Here is a 24,195-nt window from a genome sequence, read left to right as displayed (position 1 = left end):
TCTCTACCTAATTAGTCAAAACTTTAATAAAGTTATTTAGCATGTTTATGTTCATTTAGTTACTGTATACCAAAATATTTTATTTCTGTGATGATCTTAATTTTACCTAACAGGATTGTAAATGGCTTAGTTTGTCATTTTTCATGAATTTCTGTGTTACACATTTCAGGTATTAAGTCCATGTGTAATTGGCTTAGAATAATTCCTAACACATTGTAGGGCTACTACGTACTAACCACTCTGCTTCCTCAAATTTCTATTTGTTCATACCATTCTTCATTTACTAAATTATTTTATGTATGTTATTCACATTTATTTTTCTGTCCTCTCTAAATATGTATTAAAAAGAGGAGGTAGGCTAACGTGTCATGTTGATGCAATTCAATGTCAAATGGCATGCTTCACTGTTTTCGTTTAGATGTAATAGCTTTTTTGACTCAATGAAGTTTTAGTCATATTCTCAATCCTATGACAGAGGAAGCTTTGGGTCATTTGTTGATTGTCCCAAAGCCTCATTCGCCTACAGTATACTTCCTGAGTCTTTTATACCAACTCCCCAGAAAATCTAGTTAGGGTGTGTGCCTCAAGGTTTCTCATGAGCTGTGGTCTCAACTATTGCTTAACTGGGGAAGGATGGGCTTCTAAAACTCACAATGGTTAGTTGTGGCATCATTCAGTTTGGAGTCAGGCCTGGGTTCCTTTCTGTTGGTCAAGGTATTCCCTCCATTCTTTGTCATACAAGCCTGTAAGTAGAGAAGCTCAAATCATTGTAGCTTGCTTCTCCAGAGCAAAGTATATGCCACAGTGGGGTGGGGAAACGAAGGAAGGAAATAAGGGTACCAGAGAGAGAGAAAGTAAGAGGTAAATGACAATATTTTAGCGATTAAATCTTGGAAGTGACATTCCATATGTTCAGTTGTATTATTTTGCCTAGAGGTGAGTAACTTACCACTTACTGGTTACACAAGTGTGTGTATACTTGGAAATGGCGATCTTCGTGAACCATCCTGGAGGCCGCTCACCACAGAGACCAAGGTGAGACAGATGGATCTGATTCTAAATAGAATGAGAAGACATTGGAAAGTTTATTGCTTCAGGATGACATTATTGAAATTTTATTTAATTTCAACTCCCTTATGGTGGATCTTGGGAAATGAGACCAGGAGGGGAAGCAACTTTCCCAACATGCAACTGATAAAACCCAGGCATGTTTGAATTGTCCCACCCCATGTAATTCTCCCATCTCTGTGTTTATACATTAACTACATGTGATACCAACTCACAATCATTGTATTATTTCACATACCCCTGATGAGTTCCCTTAGAATTAGGTAACTCCTGATGAGTTCTCTTAGAACTGGGTAACTAGCATGATCTCCATTGTGCAGTTTGGGAGACTGTGGAGCCCCCAGAAAAACAATGACATATCTAGGATGGCATAACTGGTAAATGTATTAAAAGGAGGTTCTGACCTAGCTCTCCTCAACCTGTGGTCCTGGCTTCACTGAGTCTTCTCAGAGTCTGGGGGAGAGGGGTCTGTGTTTGCATAAATGTGTGCAGGTAATAAAATAACATGGTGAAGGAAGATGAGCAGTCAGCATCCCAGAGAAGACTTTGGGTAGGTCTTAGTAAAAGAATGATGAAACCTTGAAGAAGTGACCTCACTTCCTTGGTGAAAGACCCCAACAGAACTTAGAACTTTGGTGACCAGGCACTCACATTTCTGAAGGCAGTCTCCCATCAAACTTAGCCAGAGACTGTCAAGAGAGCAAGATGTTCCGCTGTATCCCAACTTTTCAAAGCTCTTGCTTTAGTGAGAGCCTTTTCTAAAGATGCAGAATTTGGTTCATTGGCTCAGCTCTCAATCCCCCAACCTCCACGCTTCAGGCCATTTGGCAAGAGGTACCCCAAAGTAACCACAGGGTAGCCCTTTCCAGGCCAGTCCTCACTTGAGATCCCATCTGGACAACCTCATACCCTCTCCTCATCACCATATATGTGTGTAGGGTGGGGAGCAGAAGGTGAGGTGAGGCTCTTCCTGGGAAGGAGCAGGTTGTTAGGTGCTGGAAATCTACTGTGTTCGTACTCCAGGTCATGGCTGGCAGGATGAGAAGGTGAGTGTTGAGGATTAAGCGTGTTTACTCAGATTTCATTCTGAGACCTCAAGCTGTCATGTGGTTTTTGCCCTGGCTGGAGGTTCGTGGAGATGCTCCTCTGTGCCCGATCTAGAATGCAGAACTTTAATCAGAGTATCTCCTTGTGGGAACAGCCAAGCAGGCCACTAACACCTCTCAATCAATTTGCTGGGTACTCTATTTGCAGAATTCCATGCAGGAGATCAGTGAGAAGCTGTTTGATAGGTCCAACTGTATCTCCTTGGACAAAAGACAGTTGTGCCACATCACCAACCATGGTCACTGCTGGGCAAGCATGAGAGTGAGCACAAGAAGGGTCATTATAGACAAGGACCTGAGATACCAGAGTGAGCCCAGGGCCCAAACCCGAGTATAGAAACTCCCCTGGGCTCTGTCCTATATTTTTGCCAATTTAGTGGCCGATAGTTCCCTAAGGAACCTGGCCTCCATTAGTCCCCAGTGGCAACTTAACTAGGTGCAAAGTCCCTGTTCACATACTTCTAGAAATATCAGAGAAAACACTTTTGCATTGTTTTTACTTTACAATAGGCCAGAAGTATCTCTGCATGTTGTTGCTGTTTTTATTGTTTTCACAACTTGCCCCAAGTATTCCATGTAGCAGGCAGCTCCACTACTCTTGCAAACCTCCAATCTTAACCATCACTCTAAATTGGGTGGTTTATACAGAAAAGGGAGGGGTTTGGGCTGTTCTAACATTTGTCTATAACCTTTAATCTTATAAACATATTATCATAACCCTGCCAGGTCAGAACCTGTGCCCTCACCTGGCTTCATAATATTCCATAAGAGAGGCTGTTTCCCACAATGGTACAGCCTTTCTGTGCTGGTGAAGATTGATGTGATTCAATTCTGTGGTCATCTCAGCTACACTATAGGGGAAATCCTATGTTTGTTCTAATAGACTATCAGTTTGCTGGGGCTGCCATACCACATTGCCAGATTACCACATGGCGAGTGGCTTTAGAAACAAACATGTACTCAATTCTGAAGACTAAAAATCCCATATTGAAGTGTCAGGTACGATGATTTCTCTCATTCAGTGACTTCCATTTTTATATTTTCATGGTGTTTGAAGAATAAAACATTTTAAATTTGGTGAAGTATAGTTGTCTCTTTTTGATTGTCCTTTGGTGTAAAATCTAAAATATCATTGCCTAATGCAAGGTTGTAAAACTTTAATATTCCTCCTAAGAATTTTTTAGTTTCAGCACTTACATTTAAGTGTATGATCTTTTTAACTTTTGTCTGTTGGTTGGTTGGCTTGTTTTTTGTTTTTTGAAGTGTTTGAGATAGGAGTCCAGTGTCAGTATTTTGCAGGCCAATATCCAATTTTCCAGTATATTTTGTTGAAAAGACTTTTCTTTCCTCAGAAGTTTCTTGGCACCTTTGTTAAAATTACATTACCATAAATGCATGTTTAGCACTGAAACTTCCTATTTCATTGTTCTATATGAATCTATCCCTGTGCTACCACCCCAGGCTTGATTACTGTTACTTTGTAGTGAATAAAAATTAGTTTTATTGAGTTTAAGTCATAGAATTTTGTTATTCTTTTTTTGTTTTTTCTTTGTTTGTTTTGTTTTAGGCGGAGTTGCACTCTTGTTGCCCAGGCTGGAATGCAATGGCGCTATCTCAACTCACCACAACCTCCACTTCCCAGGTTCAAGCGATTCTCCTGCCTCTACCTCCCAAGTAGCTGGGATTACAGGCATGTGCCACCATGCCCAGCTAATTTTGTATTTTTAGTAGAGAAGGAGTTTCTCTATGTTGGTCAGGCTGGTCTCCAACTCCCGACCTCAGTTGATCTGCCCGCGTCGTCCTCCCAAAGTGCTGGGATTATAGGCATGAGCTACCATGCCTGGCTGAATTTTGTTATTCCTTTTAAGGATTGTGTTTGTGTTTTTTTGTTTGCTTTGCGTATATATGTGGATATTGAGAAACTTGTCAATTTCTATAGAAACTATAGTTGAAATTTGAAGGGACTCCATTTAATTTGTAGGTCAATTTTTGGGTATTCTTTACAATATTATCATTTAACATAGGATGTCTTTGCATTTACTCAGCTCTTTGATTTATTCTAGCATAAGGAAATCTTCCGGTGTAAAGTCCTTGCACTTGTTTTGTTAAATTTGGGAGGGAGGGGCCAAGATAGCTGACTAGAAACAGCTGCAGTTGAAGGCTCCCAGTGAGAAGAATGAAAACCGCAAGTGAATCCTGCACCAGCACTGAGATATCCAGGTTCTCTCAATGAGAATAACTAGGCAGTTGACATGACCTATGGAGAGTGAGGAAAAGTAGGGCAACGTGATGGGCCACCTGGGAATCACACAGGGTAAGGGGAGCGCCCAACCCCATCCAAGGGAGGCAGTGAGTGATCCTTCTACCCTGCCTGAGAAACCATTGCTTTTTCCATGGATCTGTACAGGCTACAGATCAAGAGATTCCCCTCATGAGCCCAGGCCACCAGTGCCTTGGGTTCCAAGCGCAGAGCTGTACAGATTCTCAGCAGCCACTTGGCTGGAGACTGCCTAAGACGACCCAGTTCCCAGAGAGAGAGGTTGCCATTATCACTAAGACTGCCTGCTGCCTAAGATGACTGAGCTGCCGGGGGGAGGGGTGGCAGCCATCACTGCAGTTCCAGTCGCCAGTTTTTCCCTGCGGGTGCCAGGGAGACTAGACAATTTGGACCCAGAAGGAATTCCCCACAGTGCAGCACAGCAGCTGTGGCAGATTATGGCCAGACTGCCTCTTTAGGCCAGACCCTGACCCAACACTCCTCACTGAGCGGGAGGGGCCTCCGTAAATGAATTTTAGCAACTCCAGCCAGGGGTTTAGGGACAGAACTCTGATCCCCCGGGACTGAACGCCTGAGGGGAGGGGTAGCCACAGTCTCTTTGGATCAGCCTTATCCCCCTGCTTGCTCTGAGGAATTCAGGCAGTTCAGATGAGTGAGATTCCCCCCGTGTGCTACTGACTCTGCCAAGCGGCAGCCAGAATGTTTCGTTAAGTGAGTCCCGGATCCCAACCTTCCTGACTGGATGAGACCTCCCCCAACAGAAACTGCCAGACACCTTGTACAAGAGAGATCTTGCCGGCATCAGGTCAGTGCTCTTCTGAGACAGAGATCCCAGAGGGAAGGAGCAGGCAGCTGTCTTTGCTGTTCGGAGCCTCCACCGGTGACACCTCCAGGTGTGGGAGGAATCCAGGCAAAAGGGTCTGGAGTGGACCCCCAGCAAAACACAGCAACCCTATGGAAGAGGGTCCTGACTGTTAAAAGAAAAACGGAAAGCAAAAACAACAATAGCATCAACAAAAACGCCACCACAAAAACCCTGTATAAAGGTCAGGACCCTGAAAGATTGAAGGTAGATAAACTCAAGAAGATGAGAAAGAATAAAACTCTAAAAACTCAAAAATCCAGAGGGCCTCTTCTCCCCCAAATGATCACAACACCTCTCCAGCAAGGACAAGCAGCTGGGCAGAGGCTGAGATGAATTAACAGAAATAGGCTTCAGAAGGCAGGTAATAGTGAACTTTGCTGAGATAAAGGAGTATATTCTAACCCAAAGCAAACAAGCTAAGAACTGTGATAAATCATAAGGAACTGTTAACCAGAGCAACCAGTGTAGAGAGGAAAATAAAAGACCTGATGGACAATGTAAGAATGTCAGAATGCAACCACGAATATCACTAACCACATAGACCAGACAGAGGGAAGAATTTCAGAGCTTGAAAACTATCTTGCTGAAACAAGATAAGGTTAGAGAAAAAAAGAATGAAAAGGAATGAACAAAACCTAACTATGGGATTATGTAAAAAAAAAAAAACCAAACCTACAATTGATTGGGGTACCTGAAAGGGATGGGGAGAATGGAACCAAGTTGAAGAACATAATTCAGGATGTCATCCAGGAGAACTTCCCCAACTCACCAAGACAAGCTAACATTCAAATTCAGGAAATCTAGAGAACCCCAGTAAGACAGTCCATGAGAAGATCAATCCCAAGACACATACTCATCAGATTCTCCAAGGTCAAAATGAAGGAAAAAATGTTAAGGGCAGCCAGAGAAAAAGGCCAGGTCGCCTACAAAGGGAAGGACATTTGACTAATAGCAAACATCCCAGCAGAAACACTGCAAGCCATAAGAGATTGGGGGCCAATATTCAACATTCTAAAAGAAAAGAATTTCCAATTGAGAATTTAGTATCCAGCCAAACTAAGCTTCATAAGCAAAGGAGAAATAAAATTTTTTTCAGACAAGCAAATGCTGAGGGAATTTGTCACCACTAGGCTTGTCTTGCAAGAGCCCCTGAAGGAAACACTAAATATGGAAAGGAAAAACTATTACTAGCCACTGCAAAAACACACGGAAGTACAAAGACCAATGACACTAAAAAGCAACTGTATCAACAGGTCTGCAAAATTACCAGCTGACATTATTTGACAGGATCAAATTCACCCATAACAATATTAACCTTAAGTGTAAATGGTCTGAATGCCCCAATCAAAAGACACACAATGGCAAGCTGGATAGAGTCAATCAAGATCCATCAGTGTGCTGTATTCAAGAGACAAATCTCAGCTGCAAAGACACATATAGGCTCAAAATAAAGGGATGGAGGAAAATTTACCAAGCAAATGGAAAGCAGAGAAAAGCAGGGGTTGCCATCCTAGTTTCTGACAAAACAGGCCTTAAACCAACAAAGATCAAAGAAGATAAAGAAGGACATTACACAATGGTAAAGGAAAAAATTCAACAAGATGAGCTAAGTATCCTAAATGTATATGCACCCAATACAGGAGCACCAGGATTTATAAAACAAGTTATTAGAGACTTAAAAGAGATGTAGACTCCCACACAATAATAGTTGGAGACTTTAACACCCCACTATCAATATTAGACAAATCAAGACAGAAAATCAACAAAAATATTCAGGACTTGAACTCAACTTTGGATCAAGTGGACCTAATAGATATCTACAGAACTTTCCACCCAAAAACAATAGAATATACATTCTTCTCAGTGACACATGGTACTTACTCTAAAATCAGTTACATAATTGGAAGTAAAACACTCTTCAGCAAATGCAAAATAACTGAAATCACAGCAGTCTCTCTGACCACAGCACAATCAAATTAGAACTCAAGATTAGGAAACTCACTCAAAACTGCACAACTATATGGAAATTGAACAACCTGCTCCTGAATGACTCCTGGGTAAATAATGAAAATAAGGCAGAAAACAAGAAGTTCTTTGAAACCAATGAGAATGAAGAGACAATGTAACAGAATCTGGGACACAGCCAAAGCAGTGTTGAGAGGGAAATTTATAGTACTAAAATGCCCACATTAAAAAGCTAGAAAGATCTCAAATCAACACCTTAACATCACAACAAAAAGAACTAGAGAAACAGGAGCAAACAAGCCCAAAGCTAGCAGAAGACAAGAAATAACAAAGATCAGAGTGGATCTGAAGGAGATAGAAACATGAAAAACTCCAAAAAATAAATGAATCCAGGAGCTGTTTTTTGAGAGAGAAAAAAAAAAAAGGAAAAACCACTAGCAAGACTAATAAAGAAGAAAAGAGAGAAACATCAAATAGATACAATAAAAAATGATAAAGGGGATATTACCACTGACCCCACAGAAATACAACCAACCATCAGAGAATACTGTAAACACTTCTTTGCAAATAAACTAGAAAATTTAGAAGACAAATAAATTCCTGGACACATACACCCTCCCAAGACTGAACAAGGTAGAAGTTGAATTCCTGAATAGACTAATAACAAGTTCTGAAATTGAGGCAATAATAAATAGCCTACAACCAAAAAAAGCCCAGAACCGGATGGATTTACAGCTGAATTCTATCAGAGGTACAAAAAGGAGTTCATATCATTTCTTCTGAAACTATTCCAAAAACTTGAAAAAGATGGACCTTTTCCTAACTCACTTTATGAGGCCAGCATCATCTGGATATCAAAACCTGGCAGAGATACAATGAAAAAGAAAAAAAGAAACTTCAGGCCAATATCCCTGATGAATATTAACGCAAAAATCCTCGATAAAATATGCAAACCAAAATCAGCCACACATCAAAAAGTTTATTCACCATGATCAAGTCAGTTTCATCCCTAGGATACAAGGCTGGATCAACATATGCAAATCAGTAATGTAATTAATCACATAAACAGAACTAACGGCAAAAACCACATGATTATCTCAATAGATGCAGAAAAGGCCTTCAATAACATTCAACATCCTTTCATGTTAAAAAGTCTCAGTAAAGTAGGTATTGATGGAGCATACCTCAAAATAATAAGAGCCTTTTATGCCAAACCCACAGCTAAGATCATACTGAATGAGCAAAAGCTGGAAGCATTCCCCTTGAAAACCAGCACAAGACAAAGATGCCCTCTCTCACCACTCCTATTCAACATAGTATTGGAAGTTCTGGCCAGGGCAATCAGGCAAGATAAGGAAATAAAGTGCATTTGAATAAAAAGAGAGGAAGTCAAGCCATCTCTGTTTGCTGATGACATAATCCTATATCTAGAAAACCCCATCATCTCAGCCCAAAAGTTTCTTAAGCTGATAAGCAACTTCAGCAAAGACTCAGGATACAAAATCAATGTGCAAAAATCACAAGCATTCCTGTACACCAACAATACACAAGCAGAGAGCCAAATCATGAATTAATTCCCATTCACAATTGCTACAAAGAGAATAAAATACTTAGGAATACAGCTAACAAGGGAAGTGAAGGACCTCTTCAAGGAGAACTACAAATCACTGCTCAAAGAAATCAGAGAGGACACAAGGAAATGGAAAAACATTCCATGCTCATGGATAGAAGAATCAGTATAGTGAAAAGGGCCATTCTACCTAAAGTAATTTATAGATTCAAAGCTATTTCCATTACACTACCATTGACGTTCTTCACAGAATTAGAAAAAAAACTGCTTTAAAATTCACATGGAACCAAAAAAGAGACTGTGTAGCCAAGATGATCCTAAGCAAAAAGAACAAAGCTGGAGTCATCATGTTACCAGATTTAAAACTATACAACAAGGTTGCAGAAACCAAAACAGCATGGTACTAATACAAAAACAGACATATAGACCAGTGGAACAGAATAGAAAACTCAGAAATTGACCTCACATCTACAATCATCTGATCTTTGATAAACCTGACAAAAACAAGCAATGGGGATAGGATTCCCTATTTAATGAATAGTACTGGGAAAACTGGCTAGCCATATGCAGAAAATTGAAACTGGACCTCTTCCTTATACCTTATACAAAAATTAACTCAAGATGGATTAAAGATTTAAATATAAACCAAAAATTATAAAAACCCTAGAAGAATATCTAGGCAATACCATTCAGGACATAGGCATGGGCAAAGATTTTATTATGAAAATATCAAAAGCAATTGCAACAAAAGCAAAACTTGACAAATGGGATCTCATTAAACTAAAGAGTTTATGCACAGCTAAAGAAACTATCATCAGAGTGAACAGACAACCTACAGAATGGGAGAAAATTTTTGCAATCTATCCATCTGACAAGGTCTGGTAGCCAAGATCTACAAGGAAGTTAAACAAATTTACAAGAAAAGAGCAATCCCATTTAAAAAATGGGCAAAAGACATGAACAGATACTTCTCAAAAGATGACTTTTTCAGCCAACAAACATTTTAAAAAGCTCAACATCACTGATCATTAGAGAAATGCAAATCAAAACCACAGAGAGATACCATGTCATGCCAGTCAGAATGGTGATTATTAAAAAGTCAAGAAACAACAGATGCTGGCAAGGCTGTGGAAAAATAGGAACGCTTTTACACTGTTGGTGGGAATGTAAATTAGTTCAACCATTATGGAAGACAGTGTGGTAATTCCTCAAAGACCTAAAACCGGAATACCATTTCACCCAGCAATCCCTTTACTGGGTATACACCCAAAGGAATATAAATCATTCTATTATAAAGATCCATCCATGTATATGTTCATTGCAGCACTATTCCCAATAACAAAAACATGGATTCAACCCAAATGCCCATCGATGATAGACTGGATAAAGAAAGTGTGGTACACATACACCATGTAATACTATGTAGAAATAAAAAGGAATGAGATTATATTGTTGGCAGGGAAGTGGATGGAGCTGGAAGTCATTATGCATGTCCAGCAAAGTAAAACAGGAACAGATAACCTAACACCATATGTTCTCACTTACAGGTGGGAGCTGAACAGTGAGAATACATGGACACAGGAAGGGGAACAACACACACTGGGGCCTGTTGTTGGAGGTGGGGGGAGGGAGAGTGTCAGGATAAATAGCTAATGCATGTGGGGCTTAATATCTAGGTGGTGGGTTGAGAGGTGCAGCAAACCACCATGGCACACATTTAGGTATGCAACAAATCTGCACGTCCTGCACATGTATCCTGGAACTTAAATTTAATTAAAACATTATCCATGAATATTTCTTTCTTTTTGATCTATTATAAATGGAATTGTTTCCTTAATTCAATTTTCAGATTGTTGTTTGCTAGTATATAAAAATCCAATTCAATTTACGTGTTGATCTTTTATCTTGTGACATGGATGAATTTCTTAGTTCTAGTGAGTTTTAGTAAATTCCTGACAAATTTTTATGTAGAAGATTACGTTGTGTGCATTGAAACACAGTTCTACTTTTTTTATTCAAACTGGACAATTTTATTTTACTTCCCCGTATAATTTCCCTGGCTGAAGTACAGTTTGGATAGAGGGTTAAAAGTGGAAATTATGATCCTGTTTCCAAAGTTATCAGTAAAGCACTCAATCTTTCACCATCAAGTATATTGCTAGTTATAGGCTTTTATAGATGACTTTTAGCAGAACTCACTATTTTTTCTATTAATAGCATTCTGGTGTTTTTTTTTTTTTTAATCACAATGTATGTTGGATTTTTGTCAAATGTTTTTCTGTGTCTATTGCAATGTTCTTTTTGTCATGTATTCAACTAATACTGCATATTAATTGACTTTTAGATGTTAAGCTAACATTGCATTTATGAAAATAAGATTTCACTTGGCTATGGCATATGATCATGTTTATTATGTTCCTGGAATAAGTTTTCTAGTATTTAATAAGGATTTCTGTGACTGTAGTCATTAGGGATTTTTCTCTGTAGTCTTCTTGCGATGCTTTTTTCAGCTTCGGTATGATGGCACTCCTGGCCTCATAGAGTAAATTGGGAAGTGTTGCTTCTATTTTTGTAAGTTACTCTGAAGAAATAGCACGAATATTTTATTAGATGTTGATAAGATTTATCATTTAAAGCTTTTGATTCAGAGATTTTCGATGTGGACTTTTAATTAATATTTTGTCTTCTGATATGACTTTATATAAAGTCATATGTTATTTATCAATGGGGATGTGTTCTGAGATATGTGGTGTTAGGCATTTCATCTTTGCAAACAGCATAGAGTGTACTTACACAAACCTAGATGGTAAACCCTATTGCACACCTAGGGTATATGGTATAGTTTATTGCTCCTATGCTACAAGTCTGTGCAGCATGTTACACTACTGAATGCTGTAGGCAGTTGAAACACAATGGTAAGTATTTATGTATCTGAAGATACCTAAACATAGAGAAGGTACAGCAAAAAATACTATATAAAAGATAAAAAATGGTACACCTTTTTAGGGCACTTACTGTGAATGGAGCTTATGGTACTGGAAGTTGTATAGTAAATACATAAATTATAACAGTCATTTATTATCATTATCAAGTATTATATACTGTACATAATTGTATGTGGTATACATTTATATGACTGACAGCACAGGATTGTCTACCCCAACTGATATGGTATGGCTCTATGTCTCCACCCAAATCTCATTTTGTAGCTCCCATAATTCCTAGATGTTGTGGGAGGGACCCAGTGGGAGATAATCAAATCACGGGGGCAGGTCTTTCCTGTACTGTTCTTGTAACACTGAATAAGTCTCATGAGATCTGATTATTTTAAAAACAAGAGTTTCCCTGCACATGCTCTCTGTGTTTGCCAGCCACTGTCCACGCAAGCTGTGACTTGCTTCCCCTTGCCTTCTGCCATGACTGTGAGGTCTCCTCAGCCATGTGGAACTGTAAGTCCATTAAACCTCTTTCTCTTGTAAATTGCCAAGTCTTGAGTATGTCTGTATCAACAGTGTGAAAATGGGCTAATATAGTAAATTGGTACCAGGAGTGGGTCACTGCTGAAAAGATACCCAAAATTATAAAAGCAACTTTGGAACTGGGTAACAGGCAGAGACTGGAACAATTTGGAGTGCTCAGAAGAAGACAGGAAAATGTGGGAACGTTTGGAACTTCTTAGAGACTTGAATGGCTTTGCCCAAAATGCTGATAGTGATATGGAAAATAAAGTCCAGGCTGAGGTGGTCTCACATGGAAATAAGGAACTTTTTGGGAACTGGAGCAAAGGTGACTCTTGTTATGTTTTACCAAAGAGACTGGTGACATTTTGCTCCTGCTGTAGAGATCTCTGGAACTTCAAACTTGAGAGACATGAGTTAGGGTATATGGCAGAAGAAATTCCTAAGCAGCAAAGCATTCAAGATGTTACTTGGGTGCTGTTAAAGGCATTCAGTTTTATAAGGAAAGGAGATCATAAAAGCTTGGAAAATTGCAGCCTGACAATGCAATAGAAAAGAAAATCCCATTTTCTGATGAGAAATTCAAGCCAGCTGCAGAAGTTTTCATAAGTAACAAGGAGGTGAATGTTAATCCCCAAGACAATGTGTAAAATATCTCCAGGACATTTCAGAGGTCTTCACAGCAGCTCCTCCCATCACATGCCTGGACGTCTAGGAGGAAAAAATGGTTTCGTAAACTGGGCCCAGGGTCCTCCTACTGTGGGAAATCTGGGACTTGGTGCCCTGAGTCCCAGCCACTCCAGCCACTTGGCTGGCTAAAAGAGGCCAAGGTACAGCTCAGACCATGGCTCCAGAAGGGGCAAACCCCAAGCCTTGGCAGCTTCCATGTGGTGTTGAGCTGCAGGTGCACAGAAGTCAAGAATTGAGATTTGAGAACCTCTGCCTAGATTTCAGAGGGTCTGTGGAAACACATGGATGTCCAGGCAGAAGTTTGCTGCAGGGGTGGGGCCCTCCTGGAGAACTTCTGCTACGGCAGTGCAGAAGGGAAATGTGGCATCAGAGCACCTAGTGGAGCTGTGAGAAGAGGGTCACTGCCCTCCAGGCCCCAGAATGGTAGAACCACCAACAGCTTGCACTGTTCACCTAGAAAAACTGCGGACACTCAACACCAGCCTGTGAAAGCAGCTGGTAGGAAGGCTGTACCCTGCAAAACCACAGAGGCAGAGCTGCCCAATCCCATGGAAACCCATTTCTTGCATCATCATGACCTGGATGTGAGACATACAGTCAAAAGAGATCATTTTCGAGCTTTGAGATTTGACTGCCCTGCTAGATTTTGAACTTGCATGGGGCCAATAGCCCCTTTGTTTTGGCCAATTGCTCCCATTTGGAATGACTGTATTTACCCAATGCCTGTACCCCCACTGTATCCAGGGAGTAACTAACTTGCTTTTGATTTTACAGGCTCATGGGCAGAAGGGACTTGCCTTGTGTTAGATGAGACTTTGGACTGTGGATTATTCAGTTAATGATGAAATGAATTAAGACTTTGGGAGACTGTTGGGAAGGCATGGTTGGTTTTGAAATGTGAAGAAATGAGATTGGGAAAGGCCAGGTAAGGAATGATATGGTTTGGCTCTGTGTTCCTACCCAAATCTCATCTTGTAGCTCCCATAATTCCCACGTGGTATGGGAGGGACCCAATGGGAGATAATTGAATCATGGGGGTGGGTCTTTCCCATGCTGTTCTCATGACACTGAATAAGTCTCACAAGATCTGATGGTTTGAAAATGGGAGTTTTCCTGCACAAGTGTTCTCTGTTTGCCTGCTGTCATCCACGTAAGATGTGACTTGCTCATCTTTGCCTTCTGCCATGATTGTGAGGCCTCCCCAGCCATGTGGAACTGTAAGTCCATCAAACTTCTTCCTTTTGTAAATTGCCCAGTCTCTGGTATGTCTTTATCAGCAGCATGAAAATGGACTAATACACCAACATTACCACAAATATGTGAGTAATGCATTGTGCTACAATGTTACGATGGCTATATTACTAGATGGTAGGCATTTTTCAGTTCTTATAATTTTCTGGGACCATTATCATATATGTAGTACATAGTTGACTAAAACATTGTTATGCAGCACATGACTATATTCTAGTTTTCATTTATATGACTGTTTATATCATCTACTTTTTGAGTTTACTTCCAAAATGTGTGCCTATCATAATATTTATTTTTAATTCGTTTTATTCCATGCTAATGGATTTTCTGAGAATAATAATAGAAAATGAAGTTTTATGCCCATCAATGAATAATCCAAAGTTTTCTCTGTTGTAGGATGGAGATTATTACTACAATTATCATACCTAGTCATATTTACTGTTTGTGACAAATAAGTAACTGAATATAAAAGCTATTTGTAAAATTTGACTTTGGATTTAAGGAAGAGGGCTGGTAGAGACTACCTCATTTTTTTTATCTATATTTAGATAGAACAGAAACATAATTTTTAATAAGAACAAAATATTATTGTAATTGAAGAATGGCATGAATAAAAGATTACTTGATGACTCAAAGTGGTTAGCACTTACTTATCACATACAGTGTTTTAGACATTGTACTAAGCCATGGCACATTTATAGGCATAATACCTAGAGTTTAAAAATAAATAATCAAAAGATTCACTGGAAATGACAAATTGGCACATCTTCAGTCATACCAGGTGACAGTAAGACAATTGTAAAAATTGACTTTTGGTATACAGTTAATAAATGAATATAAAGAATGTTACATAATTTTGTTAGAAATTTGACTAAGTTGTCATAGAAATAGGTGGCATTTCGACCAGAAAACAGAGGATGTGCACTTTTTAAAAAAAAACTTACAAAAGTATGCTTTATGCCTGAAAATTGTTATTTAATTAATGATAGGAATATAATGTCATATTTTCTGAACACTCTAAATTACAATTGAAAGTGTCTATTAAAATGTATTGGTTCGTTCTCATGCTGCTATGAAAAAATGCCCAAGACTGGGTGATTTATGAAGGAAACAGGTTTAATTGACTCACTTCCGCAGTGCTGGGGAGGCCTCACAATACTTACAATCATGGTGGAAAAGGAAGCAAACACGTCGTTCTACACATGATGGCAGGAAAATGAAGTGCAGAATGAAGCAGGGAAAGCTCCTTATAAAACCATCAGATCTTGTGAGAACTCACTCTCTATCATGAAAACAGCATGGAGGTAACTGACCCCATGATTCAATTAGTTCCCACTTGGTTGCTCCCCTGACACATGGGGATTATGGGAACTACAATTCAAGATGAGATTTGGGTGAGGACACAGCCAAACCACATCATTATGCCCCTGGCCCCTCCCAAATCTCATGTCCTCACATTTCAAAACACAATCATGCCTTCCCAACAGTTCCCCAAAGTCTTAACTCATTCCAGCATTAACTCAAAAATCCAAGTCAAAGTCTCATCTGAGACAAGGCAAGTCCCTTCCACCTGTAAGCCTGTAAATTCAAAAGCAAGTTAGTTACTTCCTAGATATAATAGGGGTACAGACATTGGGTAAATACACCCATTTCAAGTGAAAAAAAAATTGACCAAAATGAAGGGGCTACAGGCCCCACGCAAGTCCAAAATCCAGCAGAGTAGTCAAATCTTAAAGCTCAAAATGATCTCATTTGACTCCATGTCTCACATCTAGGTCACACTGATGCAAGAAGTGAGTTCCTATGGCCTTGGGCAGCTCTACGTCTTTGACTTTTTAGGCTACAGCCCCCACTCCCTTGCTGCTTTCACAGGCTGTCATTGAGTGCCTGCAGTTTTTCCAGGTGCAGGGTGCAAGTTGTCTGTGGATCTGCCATTTCTGGGGTAGAGGGTGGTGGCCCTGTTCTCACAGCTCCACTAGGCAGTGTTCCAGTTAGGGACTCTGTGTGGAGGCTCCAACCCCACATTTTTCTCCCACACTGGCCTAGCAGAGGTTCTCCATAAGGGCTCTACCCCTGCAGCAAACTTCAGTCTGGACATCCATGTGTTTCCATACATCCTCTGAAGTCTAGGTGGAGGTTCTCAAACCTCAATTCTTAACTTCTGTGCAACTGCAGGCTCAACACCATATGGAAGCTGCCAAGGCTTGGGGTTTGCACCCTCTGAAGTCACAGCTCAAGATGTACCTTGACCCTTTTTAGTCACTGCTGGAAAGCTAGGATGCAGGGCACCAACTTGCTAGGCTGCACACAGTAGGGGGGCCCTGGGCCCAGCCCACAAAACCATTTTTTCCTCTTAGGCCTCCAGGCCTGTGATGGGAGGGGCTGCCATGAAGGTCTCTGACTTGCCCTGAAGACATTTTCCCCTTTGTCTTGGTGATTAACAGTCAGCTCCTCATTGCTTATGTAAATTTCTACAGGAGGCTTGAATTTCTCCCCAGAAAATGGGCTTTTTTTTTTTTCTGTTACAATTACCAGGCTGCAAATTTTTCAAACTTTGTGCTCTGCTTTCTCTTGAATGCTTTCCTGCTTGGGAATTTCTTCCACCAGATACTCTAAATCATCTCTCTCAATTTCAAAGTTTTACAAATCTCTAGGGCAGAGGCAAAATGCCACCAGTCTCTTTGCATAGCAAAAGTGACCTTTACTGCAGCTCCCAACAAGTTCCTCATCCCCATCTGAGACCACCTCAGCCTGGACCTCATTGTCCACATTATTACCAGCGTTTTGGTCAAAGCCATTCAACAAGTTTCTAGGAAATTCCAAACTTTCCCACATCTTTCTGCTTTCTGAGCCCTCCAAGTCTCTAGGAAGTTCCAAATTTTCTCACATTTTCCTGTCGTCTGAGCCCTCCAAGTTTCTAGGAAGTTCCAAAGTTTCCCACATTTTCCTGTCTTCTGAGCCCTCCAAAATATTCCAACCTCTGCCTGTTACCCAGTTCCAAAGTCACTTCCACATTTTGGGGTATTCTTATAGCAGCATCCCACTCTGCAGTACCAATTTACTGTTTCAGTCCATTCTCATGCTGCTATGAAAAAATACTGGAGACTGCATAATTTTTAAAGGAAAGAGGTTTAATTGACTCACAGTTTGCCCATGCAAGGTATTGGATTATGAGAGTGCTCAGAATCATGATTTCAAATACCACTTTTCCACTCAATCAGCCCTGCTGCTTGGGGATTATATGACCCAATCTTGGACATGATGTCCAGTGAAATGCATGCCTTGGTCACAATCGATGTATCAAGGTCATTTGTATGTGACCCTGACCTCAATCCAAGCCATTAATAGTGGCCAGTTGGTTTGGCCTTTTGCAAGGGAAGGCCTGCAGCAATTCCATGGCACTATCTACACATGTTAGTGCATACTTTTGACCCACGTTTACTGGCAGGTGTTTAATGTGGTCTAAAACAGGGGCAGCTGTCTTATGTATGTGTCCAGGTGTATGTGGAATGCTGCAAGGGCACATATGGGAGTGAACTAAGCAGTTTGTTAATGCTGTAGCTAAATCCACATAGCAGGGTGGTGATCCTGTTCCCTTTGCTATTTGCCAGCTCCCTCGTTCACTGTAGCACCTCCAACCTGCTTTCCTCCTCCCTAAAGGTAACCAAGATCTTAAAAGTTAACATTGTAAATCAACCTTGTCATTTCATACAAATGTTTTAATACAGGACATTTTTAGAAAATTGCTTTTTTACATATATTTAGGGGACACAAGTCCCAATTTCTTTTCTTTTTTTTTTTTTTTTTTTTTTTTTTTGAGATGGAGTCTCACTCTGTCACCCAGGCTGGAGTGCAGTGGTGTGATCTTGGCTCACTGCAACCTCTACCTCAAGTGATTCTCCTGTCTCAGCCTGGGACTGCTGGCACACATCACCATGCCTGGCTAATTTTTCTATTTTTAGTAGAAATGGAGTTTCACCATATTGGTCAGGCTGGTCTCGAACTCCTGACCTCAGGTGATCCACCCACCATGGTGTCCCAAAGTGCTGGGATTACAGGTATGAGCTGAGCTGCTGTGCCCAGCCACAAGTGCCAGTGTTTTTGTTTTTGTTTTTGTTTTTGTTTTTGTTTTTTGTCGGAGTCTTGTACTGTCACCCAGGCTGGAGTACAGTGGCTCGATCTGACTGCAAGCTCCACCTCCCGGGTTCACACCATTCTCCTGCATCAGCCTCCCAAGTAACTGGGACTACAGGCACCCATCACCATGCCCGGCTAAGTTTTTGTATTTTTAGTAGAGATGGGGTTTCACCATGTTGGCTGGGATGGTCTCAATCTCCTGACCTCGTGATCCACCCACCTTGGCCTCCCAGAGTGCTGGGATTACAGGCGTGAGCCACTGCACCCAGCCACAAGTGCCAGTTTCTTACTTGCATACATTGCATAGTGGTGATGTCTGGGCTTTTGGTGTACCCATCACCTGAATAGTGACATTTCTGCCCAATCGTTTTCACCTCTCACCCTTCTTCCACCCTCCAATCTTTCATGGACTCCAGTGACTGTTATTTCACTCTATAAGTCAATAAGTACCCATTGTTTAGCCCCTACTTATGAGATCAAACAGTATTGAACGTTCTTTTCTTGAGTTATTTCACTAAGGAAAATAGCTTCCAGTTTCATCCTTGTTGCTGCAAAAGACATGATTTCTTTTTTTTATGGCTGAGTATTTTGTGGTACATATGTACAACATTTTAATTTTTTTTTAATTTTTCTGTGTAACATAGTAGGTGTTATATGTCTACGAGGTATATGAAATATTTTGATACAGACATACAATGTATAATAATCATAAAGGAGTAAATGGGGATTCATCACCCCAAGCATTTCTTCCTTGTGTTATAAACAATTCAATTATACTCTTTTAGTTATTTTTAAATGTATAATTACCTTATTTTTTACTATAGTCACCCTGTTGTGCTAGCAAATACTGTATCTTATTCTTTCTATTTTTTTTGTATGCATCAATTATCCCCACTCTCCCACCCACTGGTAACCATCAGTGCATTATGGGCTGGGGGTGCATATCGTTCTCAGCCCCCGGTAAACACCCTTCTACTCTCTACCTCCATGAGTTCAATTGTTTTAATTTTTAGCTGCCACAAATAAGTGTGAACCTGCCAAGTTTGTCTTTCTGCACCTGGCTTATTTTACATAATGTGATGACTTCCGGTTCCATCCATGTTGTTGCAAATGACAGAATGTTATTCTTATTTACAGCTGAATAGCCCATTGTGTACATGTACCACATTATTTATACATTCATCTGTTGATGAGCACTTAGGTTGCTTTCATAGCTTGACTATTGTGAATAGTGCTGTAAATAAACATAAGAATGCAGATGTGTTTTTAATATAATGATTTATCTCCCTTTGACTAGATACCTAGCAGTGGGGTTGCTGCAGCTAATGGTAGTTCTATTTTTAGTTCTTTAAGAACTCTCCATACTGTTTTCCATAAATGTACTAATTTACATTCCCACCAAAAGTGTATAAGCGTTACCTTCTCCCTGTAGCCTCACCAATATCTGTTGCTTTTAGACATTTTAATAATAGCCATTCTGACTCATGTAAGTTGGTATCTTATTGTGGTTTTCATTTGTGTTTCTCTGATGATTAATGATGTTTAGGATCTTTTCATGTGTTTGTTGGCCACTGGCATATGTTGTTCTGGAAAATGTCTCTCTGTTATGTCCTTTGTCAACTTTTTAATGGGGTCATTTGTTTTCTTCTTGTTGAGTTGTTTGAGTTCCTTGTAAATTCTGGATATCAGCCCTTTGTCATATGCATAGTTTGCAAATATTTTCTTCTGTTCTCTAGGTTGTCTGTTTACTCTGTTATTTCTTTTGCTGTGTAGAATCTTTTTAGTTTAATTGAGTCTACTTCTGTTTTTGTTGTGTTTACTTTCGAGGACTCTGTCATAAATTATTTGCCTAGGCCAATGTCTAGAAGAGTTTGTCCTAGCTTTTCTTTCTTCCAAAATTTTTATAGTTTCAGGTCTTATGTTTAGATCTTTAATCCATTTTGAGTTAATTTTTCTATCTGGTCAGAGGTCTAGGTTCACTTTTATTCTTCTGCATATGGCTATTCAATTTTCCCAGCACCATTATTGAATAGGGAGGGGGTTATTTCCCCAGTGTACATTTTTGTTGGCTTTGTCAAAGTCTGGTTGTTTGGATGGTTCATTGGATATGACTTTGTTTCATGGCTCTTTATTATGTTCCATTGATCTATGTCTATATACCAGTACCACGTTGTTTTTGATTACTATAGCCTCATAGTATAATTTGAAGTTGGATAATGTGAGGTCTCTGGCATTGTTCTTTTTGGTTAGAACTTCTTTGGCTATTTCAGTTCCATATCAGGATCTTTTTTTGGTTCCATATGAATTTTAGGAATTCTTTTCTAATTCTGAATAAAAGGACATTGGTAATTGGATAGGGGTTGCATTGAATCCATACATTGCTTTGGCCAGTATGGCCTTTGTGAAAATATTGATTCTTCCACAACTCATTGTAAACAGAAACACAAAGAGAAAGAACCAAAGCATGCAAGGTTGATGATGATAATCCAGCTGAAGGAATCAGCTTAGATCATGGATGCCGAGCAGACTCTACAGAGCATAGTGGGGCTCTCAGGGTGACTGAGGGAGAATGAGGTAGAGGGAAAGTTTCCCTCTTCAGCTGTACTTTTTGCTGCCTCAAGAATTCAGTTGATTGGGTTAGCTTTACACGTGATCTAATCAGTCCAATGGAGTCGCATTTGATCAAATCATTTCCCCCACTTTCAAGCTAGGAAAGGATATTTTATTTGGTGTTTACTTTCTCTCTGCATTATCATCTTACCACATATGCATATATCTAATATAATGAACTATAATTTGATATTTGTCATTTCCAAGCATTTGAGAAATTATAACATCTATGTGTACAATTTTAACACTATATATAATTTTCTTCATGTGCAAAATATATATACACATGGCAATATGTGGTCTAATTCTGCATCCTGAAATCTGGGCAAGATCTTAAATACTTCTAGGTGGGTATTGGGGCACAAATCAGATAGGGATAAGTTCCTTGCATTCCTGTTCCTTTGCCCCCAGCTTTGAATTTCTGCTTCTTAACATGATGACGGGGCTCTGTGTCTAGACCTTATCTGTGTCTACGTCCCCAAGGCATTCATGATGGAAAAAATTCTTACTGAGGCCCTGACGAGTGGCAGGAGGAAGAAATCTCTCCAGCCAGTAGAAGTGAGCCATGTCCAGCTTAAGGTCTTAGAAAAGCAGGTTCACAAGAACAACCTGTACCTGATTCTGGGCATGAGAGAGAGAGAGAGAGGGGAGAGAGAGAGAGAGAGAGAGAGAGAGAGAGAGAGAGAGAGAGAGAGAGAGAGAGAGAGAGATCACCTTTCACTGGAGCTTCACCATGGGATGGGGAACTGAAGACCAGACTCCCACTGCCCTTCCATCCAATGCTCCATTGACCCACCTTCTTTCCAACAGATCTCCTTTACAGAAAGGGGCTTGGATAAGGAGGAAAGACCATTAGAAGAAACGATAAGCCACTCTCTTCTCATTCCAGTAAGAGCCACGCGCAAGGCAAGATAAGGTCTTTGGCTGTTCCTATGGAGGCTGGCAGGAGGGGTAGAATTAGGGATTCTGATCTGGGTATTTGGTGGGGTTTCATTTTGAGATTAGAAATGGGAAATGACTTAAAGTCATCACAGGGATTTCAGAAATATGGTGATGATCCCCTGGAACTCTTACTTCCCATTCACACTCGACACTGGCTGAACAGCCTTGATTGAGAGAATGACCCACAAATATGGGTCAGGTATAGACTTTGGGGCTCTGTGCCTAGGAAGAGATGAGTCACCTAAACTTTCTTTTCCACTAAGATCAGAGCCCAATTCAAATGAGGAATAGAATTCCAAGGAAAGAAAGCTCAAAGTCAGAAACAGCACTGCTAAATTATGTAAGATGTGATTCTTCCAAGGTGAGAAGAGATAGTGGATGGGTAAACACAGTCTCCTCTGAGAAGGGAACTGGGAGCTCTTTGGCATCCAGGGTCTTACACATCTTGGACTCTGGAGAACAGAGAAGAACTGAGTTTTGGTGGCAACCTCAGCTCTGGTGTGTGCAGGATGAACTAGAGCTCCTAAGGTGTTCAGTTGGAGGCAGTCACTCAAACTTTCATTTTATCCACAGAATCAGAGTCCAGCTCAGATGGGGGAACTCCAGGAAGAGAGAAATACATTCCTTGGACAGCTGCCAGGATAGAGCAGGATCTTGCTTTTTTGTTCCAAAGGGCAGATAAGCAGGTTATTTATACTGAGTTTGAACAGGAAAGGGGTTTCTCAGTGGCTGTGAGGATTTTAGAGATCCTCACATCCAGAAAGCATTTGGGGTCCCAGAAAGGGTTTAGCCTCACTTCTTTAGGGAGACAGAGGGGGCAGGGAAGGAGGAGGAAAGACAAGTGGGGTTCACCTGAAGGTGCATGGGGACATTCTGAGAATGAGCAACCATGGGAGCTATTCTGGTAAGTCTCACTCACATGCTTCCTCTTCAGGACATCGTCAAGGACATGAGCCAAAACTGCAAAAGGATTGCTTGACTTTGGAAAAGAAACCAAAGGCCTCTGACACGTACACATCAGTGAAATGAGGAGACCCATGATGCCTGCTGTGAGGGACCCCCAGAGGCCCACACCGGGCACAGCAAGTGACCCAGATCTCAGTCTCAAGAGACCTCCCACTGCCACTTCAGAAAAGCCTGGCGACCTCTCTGCACACTCCATCTGAAGCCAGTTATCACAACACAGCCCAGGTGTGGGAACAGTAGGTCTATTCTCTGCTGACCTGGGAGCAGCTGTCTGAGCTCATCTGGCTCCAGGGGACTCTGTGCTGTGGTACAAATCTGTGCCGTGGCCACCCAGGTGGCCTATGTCTTCCCTGCTGAGGGCTGGCTCATCCTAGCCACACTGCCTGGTCCCTAGGATCCAGCCCTGGATGGAGAAGCTCAGAGCTCCTCCTAGGAAGAAAATGGGCCCACCCTTCCCTGGACAGAAGATAAAGGAGCCTGTTGGTGGATCAAATGAGGCTTTAGCTGGGGGCACCCAGACCCTATTCAGCAGAGGACACAGCTATGAGAGTGAGAACAAAGACTTGCTACTTCTCAGGCAATTTTAGACACACGGTGTTAATACATGACAAAACCAGGGGCTGTCTTGGGAAAGGAGTTTGAACAATGTCCTCGAAGTAGAAACTGTGTTTCGTTTAGGTCTAAAACTACTGACAAATTTTGTACTTCGTGTTAGACATTTGATGTTTTTGGATGTTTTATGACAGTCATGCGTTTCTTTGTAATCAGAAAATATTAGGGTAATCATTCATATGTGTTTGTGTATTGCAAAGTATAGCAAAATGAATATATATGTATTCAGTCAGAAAAGGCTGTAGCTCTTTACTTTCCCATTCTGAGTCACTAATAAAGGACTGATATCTACTAACCTTTAACAACATTCTCTATAGAAATGTTGGTATTTTTTCAATTCAGTTCGATGAAATGATAAAATCACCATGCCATTGTTTCATTTTCTTTGTTCTAAAACTGTCAGAATTATTAAGTGCTTGTTGATCATATTTATTTATTCTTCAACCTGGATTATATTATTTGCCTAATTTTAATCTTCCATTTTATAGGTTTCAATTGAGCTTATTTTTTAAAACAGCCTTATTAAAGTAGAATTAACCTTCAATAAGCTGCACATATTTAAAGTGTTTAATTTATTTTGTTTTGATGTGTGTATATACCTGGGGAATCTTCAACAGTCAAGACAATGAACATATCAATTCCCCCCAAACATTTTATCTTGATTACCCTCCATTCGG

The 24,195-nt window shown here is 40.4% G+C and overlaps 1 long non-coding RNA gene across 1 annotated transcript; it reads left to right on the top strand.

The window, feature by feature from the left end:
• Positions 1-1,680: 1,680 nt before the first annotated feature.
• Positions 1,681-23,968, top strand: LOC105482974 (uncharacterized). Its single transcript, XR_987961.3, has 3 exons — positions 1,681-2,114; positions 21,809-21,886; positions 22,875-23,968. It is a non-coding gene; the product is annotated as an uncharacterized lncRNA (long non-coding RNA).
• The last annotated feature ends 227 nt before the right edge of the window (positions 23,969-24,195 follow it).

Source organism: Macaca nemestrina, chromosome 18 (assembly GCF_043159975.1).
Source record: "Macaca nemestrina isolate mMacNem1 chromosome 18, mMacNem.hap1, whole genome shotgun sequence".
NCBI lineage: Eukaryota > Metazoa > Chordata > Mammalia > Primates > Cercopithecidae > Macaca > Macaca nemestrina.
This window is presented reverse-complemented; position numbering and strand designations above follow the sequence as displayed.